A 6,208-nucleotide genomic window follows, 5' to 3' on the forward strand; every position below is an offset into this window, starting at 1 on the left:
GGGTCCTATGATGCACAGTTATGTGGAGGCATCGGGGCAGATACTCCCACTGGTCCTCTTCCAGGTCACATCACCATGAGCAGGGGAGCCTCATTTTCTTGTGAGTTCCTGTTCTTGTCCAAAATGAAGGGAGTCAGAAGCAGTGAACTCTTAGGCTCTTTTTATCACTGAAATTCTAAAAATCTACTTGTGAGCAAAACTTCTTGAGTTAAGGAAATGTGCTGTACTTGTTTTTCTAATTTCACTTTCAAACAACTGCTTTCTCAGCAAAACAGAAACAATCTTTTAGTAGAAGACTCACTATGTAATAGAAATACAATCAATATGTAATCAATTGATTCATTTCATATTGGTAGGTAATTTTTATTTTTCACATTAAAAAGTAATCAATCATTATAAGCTCTAGGTGCAAATAATATAAATCATATTTGCATTATCATTTTCCTCCTTTATGTTTTACTTTGGTTGCCTGATTAGAAAATGCTTCCAAGTTCTACTCTTTCTGATTTTTTAGCTGGTAAATTAGTTTGCAAATTAACCTGCACCCAAACATGCATGTTCTGAAAGCAGGAGGGCTGGGGATAAAGTGATATCATTTTTTTAAAGCTTTTAAAATCTAAGAATATTTATTGCCCTGAAATCTATCATTTTATTCAAATAAATATTAGAACGGCAACAGAAAACTTGGGAGATGATAAATGTCAGGTAAACTAGACCTTTTGAATTTATCTACAAGTGTGCTCTAAATCTTTGAATCTGGGAAGAATGTCTTCTTGTCATTTTCTCATATTTATAGTAATTTTTTTGTTGATTTCCCCTTAAAGTTCTAGCACTCCTTTGACCCAATGTGATTCTCCTTTTATTAATATTTACCTTCCTTTCTATTGAGAGGCTGCTGAGATTTCATTTATACGCTCTTCATTCCTTTGTAGATAATACCTGTACTGCCCAAAAATGAACTCAGATCCTGACTCATAGAGGTGCTGGACAGTATCCTCTTACGGAAAACTCTACTACTGCTCCTTGATTGCACTGCCACTTGTCATTATCTTTTGTTTATAGTCTTTGAGCCAGTTTTCAAGCCATGCGACAGCACTTCTGTCCAAATCAATTTCTATTAATTTTTCAAGTCGGATTTTGCAATGCACTGCATCAAATGAATTCCAGAGGTTCAGGCATATTACATCTACATATTTTCCTCATCCAATGATTCTGTAATGAGATTTTTTAAAAAGTGGGGGTGGGGTGGGGAGGAGATCAAGTTTCGCTGGTACGATCAGCCTTTGCTGTCTCACCATCTAGTGAAAATTCATGTGTGGAAGTATTGACGCAGGCACAAGTTTAATGCTGACAATAAGTCAGAGGATTTTTTTTTAATGGAACTGAAATGCCAGCTGCTCCTCACACCATATTGTCTAGTGAAGCAGCCCCTTTTCCAGCAGCTCCAGCCAGGAATCTTTGAGTCATTTTTGATCCTCTTTTATCCTTTGATCAACATTTGATCTATGGAATGAAGCCAAATTTTGAGAGTCCATCAGACTTTTTCACTTGCACTCAGCTTCCCTCTCTTTCCTTCATGCACTCAGTTATTAATTCTCCTGGAGCCCTGAACTCGTTTCTAACCAGCTGTACCCCTGCAATTCTATGTTCTTTGGTGTAAGGTAGTCACTCAGCTATTTCAAATTGTTTTAAAATCAGCCGGTCAAGGCAACCCTGGCGCCATGGGCACAGGCCTCATTACTCAGGCACTTCACGTTCTTAAAGTTGTTCAGAGCCTTGGCTCACGCTCCTCATCTTCTTCTGCAGGCTGGGAGCAAACGTAGCTGTTTGGAATTCATTGCCATTTTAAAAAAAGCCTTAAGACTTGTAATCTCAATAAAAATTTAGTGGCTTTTGCATGTGGTGGTTCAGGTAAAATGGTGGGCAGGGGGAGAATTTGTGGAGCCCTTGCCTGTGCTATCTAGGAGCACTTCCATTTGAATAGTTCTTCAGAGTCTTGCGCTTTTTTAAAGCAGAGCCAGCTCTAGTCTAGCTCCCGAAATCTGCCATTTATTTTCTTCTTTTGCAAATCTCTCTGATGCAAAATTCTCAAAAAGCTAAAAACTGTACTGACAATTAAGGATTTTAAGCATTATGTTCAACCCTCTGTATAGATTTGAATGTATCTCTCCTACTCCAGTGAGACTAGCCACTGGTTTTTAACTTTGTCTCATACTAGAGTATCTTGCTCTCTTCTGACTGAATGAACTTTGCTCTGTGTAGCCCTTTCAAATCTCTGCCCCAAAATGAATTTTATAATACTCGGCCTTTTAATCTAGCAAATCAGGCCCTTCTGTAATTAAATTAAATTTTTTATGCGATGAATCCAGCTATCAAATGTTATCTTCAGCAGCAGAAGTTGAAACAGAAACATCAAACACTGTAGACAAGGAAGAGTCCAAACAGATCATTAACACCAGACTAAATGCCTTTGGACTGTTTTACAATGACTTCATGCTTAGCTGTTGAAAGTAAGCTGTCAAAAACTATGTGTTGTCTGTTCAAGGAATACAAAGTAATATACCAAATACATTTGATTTGCTTTGAAGAATGTCTAGAGTAGCTCTGAAAAAGATTAATAACTTCACATGAACATGTAAGTGCTAGAGTGAATGGAATTGCTGTTTTTGATATAGGAAACTCAAAATATAGATGTGCTATAGTATGCTCATAAGACTGTCCTTTGCTAATAAGAGCTAATGGAAATGAGAGAGAACCAATTAGGATATACTGAATGAAAATAAATATTAGAAGATATGGCCTGAACAGCCATTAAATACTGAGATATATTTTATTCCTTCTTAAACACTTTAAAATACATTTAAATATATAATTAAAAGTTATTTCAAAGCATGTGAATAATAAATAAGTGAAGTTCAGTCCTAATTTTCAAACTTCAAAAATAAAAGAAATTCAAACAGATCTGATAAACCAGAAAGAAATTTGAATAAAAGTAGTTACACTTTATCACCTTTATGTTTTGCAAAGACTTGTTTCTGATTAATAAATCTCCTCCAACTATTTGTAGTAGGAAGATACATATGTTGTTCTGTGAAATCAGGAAGGATATGGCAATGCCCTAACACTGTGCCTAATGTATAGAATGTGCTCAATAAATTTAATTAAATAAACCCATTGAGCCAAAATGTAAGCAGGGACTGCTTTTCACAGAGGATGATTGGTCTGACCTCAATGACATAAAATGTTTTCCTACCTGGGTTAGTGTCTTCCTCTTCAAAATTTAGAAGAATGTAGATGTGTTCTGGGTGTAGCTAATGCACACTGTTGCTACTATCCTTCCTTAATGACAAGAGTGTGATAGATCAGACAGGCCTTTGTAGTTGAATAGACTTGTTTTCTACTCTAGTTGATAGTAGATATACAATTTCACATCTCTTTGAGCTTTAATTTTTTCATCTGAAAATGGGCATAATACCATCTACTTCTCAGGGTTCTCATAAGGATGAGAGAAAGTCATGTCTCTAAAATGTCTAGCAAATTGACTAGTTTGTAGCAGATGTTCATTACATGTAATTTTCCTTTCCCTTGAGAGAAAGAGTTGCCAACAGCTAGTTAGCTGAACAGGCAGGAGCAACAATTACACGAACTGAACCAATACAACCGGAGATCAGGGACATGGGGGAGCCCAGAGCATAATCGGGACCTTCCAGGTCAGGTTAATAGTAGTAGATTAACTTCAGGTCAATTCCTGGTAAGGCTGCCTTCTCTGTATAGGGTCCAAATCGAGTACCATAAGTGGTATTCGAATGTTGCTATAAGTATCAGAATCATCCAGGAAACTTAGTAAGAATACAAAGAACTACGCCTTATCTCTCTTCTATGAATTGGGCCTCTGTATTCTTTATTAGATTTCCAGGTGATTTGAATAATCTTCAACATTTGTGAACCACTGGTATAGGTAACAGAGTTACAGCAGACATGGCTGAAATTCATTTTCTGGCTCCAGCCACTTCTGGAGTAGAGAGTTCCAGTGTGTGTTCCAACTGCCTAATGACAATGTCTTTGACTTTTGCCCCAGGTTGCCTGAATGTCAAAGACTGTGACTGGAGTGAATTTCAGTAGGGTAATGCTTGACTAATGGGGGATATAAGTCAATGGATTAATGTTTCCTCTCTATCCTCAGGGGAACAATTCTGAAAGGCATTCTGTGGACTTCTCTGGAGGTCTCAGTGGAATAATGTAGCATTCTCACAGTCTCAAAATCATATTGGATTCCCCACCCACACATTCACCCCTTATCCATTCCACATTTTCTGCAGCTTCACTCTTGTTTTCTGGAATCATCTTCCCAAATGAACTCCCACACACAAGCTTTTAGCTCCAGTGTTACTTTTGGGACAAGTCAAGCTAAGGCAATAATATAGTGACTGAGCATATGTCCAGGAGAGAACGGCATGTTTAGCTTCCAAGTGGCAACCTGATATCGCATGCAACAAGAGAGTGAATTAAAAATGGGTGACATTGAGAAGGGCTAGGAAGTTTCTGTTTAGAGGCGTGCCCGGTGCTACACCAAAAGAGAGGCAAGCACAAAACCGAGTGAAGTCTTTGTGGTCTGTTGAAACAGAAGACAGGTTAGGCTCCGGATTCTCTTACACAAATGCCGACAAGAGCAAAGGCATTACCTGGGAATAGGAGACACTGATGGAGTATTTTGAGAATGCCAAGAAATACATCTTTGGAACAAAAATGATCTTGGCTGGTGTGCAGTAAAAAATGTAACTTCGCCCAAAGAGAGGTTTGACCTTTGCTCTCACTTCTGGGAAGTAATCTCCAAGTCCTTGGAATGTCTGCCTCATACGAGTGTCTTTGCTTACCTGAAAGCCTTGGGACATGTAGACAATCTATGCTAACAATATAATTTATGGCGAAGGGCCTCAGGAAACATGGTGTCACTTTGACACTTGGAGAAGCTGGAGACTAAGGTCAGCCATGTGGAAGGTCAATTATGTCTATGTAACCGAGCCCCAGTAAAACTCAGGACACTAAGGCTTTGATGAGTTTCCATAGTTGGCAATACTCCATGCATATCGTCAAACATCATTGCTAAGAGAAAGAGGCACTGTCCACACCACTCCACCTAGAAGAGAAAACCAGAAGCTCCGCACCTTGGGGACTCCAATCCCTGCCTTCTATGATACTTCCCTCTGTTACTTTTAATCTGTATCCTCTTCCTGTAATAAAAATAGTGAGTATAATGGCTTTCCTGAGTTCTGGAAGTTTTTCTAGCAAATTATCAAACCTGAGGGTGGTCTTGGAGATCCCCAAACTTGTAGCTGGTGTTAGAAGTGAGGGTGGTCATGGAGACTCTAGACTCTTTGAGCTGGCATTAATAAGAAAGGAGAAAGGGCAGACTTGACAGCTAATTTCAAAAATGCTCCTCACAAGTACTAGCCACTACCTTATTTATTACAAGGTAGAAATGTCTCATAACTTTTTTTAAACAGGCGCTATATTATAATCGATCTGATAAACCAGAATTCAGGTCATCAATGACTGATAGAATATTCTTGTTGAACAGTCTTGATTTAAATAAAATCGGTTGGTGGTTAAATAAATATGATCACATTTAAAAAAATTTTGACAGTAATTCTAGTAGTAGTTCAGTAACTGCTACCACTATTTCCCCTTAAATACGTAATTGAAATTGAGGTTAGGATGGATTAATTATGTCAAACTTTTCACAAAGGTGTTGATTGCCACCTAGAGAAAATTGATTATGTGTGTGTGTGTATTTATATGCATATATTTAAATATAGAGGAAATCCCTTCACTGATCCATGGGGCAGGACAAGACTCACCTGTGTTTAAATTTGTGTTCATCAGTCTGTCTAAAAAGCAAAGGCTGAAGCTAAGATACCAATGCTCACTATATTTATTCAGTCTTTCCTATGTCAAGTTTATCAAAATTTCTTGCATCTAAAATGTTGCCTTTTGATATGGTTTAGATATAATATCACATAAAGCAGTGGTCCCTAACCATTTTGGCACCAGGGACCAGTGCTCCTATGAGAATCTAACGCCTGATGGTCTGAGGTGGAGCTGAGGTGGTGGTGCAAGTGCTGGGAGTGGCTGCAGATACAGATGAAGCTTCACTCCTCCACCACTCACCTCCTGCTGTGCATCCCAGTTCCTAACAGGTCACAGACCA

This window comes from Pteropus medius, unplaced genomic scaffold (genome assembly GCF_902729225.1).
Source record: "Pteropus medius unplaced genomic scaffold, Ma_sr-lr_union100, whole genome shotgun sequence".
Lineage (NCBI taxonomy): Eukaryota > Metazoa > Chordata > Mammalia > Chiroptera > Pteropodidae > Pteropus > Pteropus medius.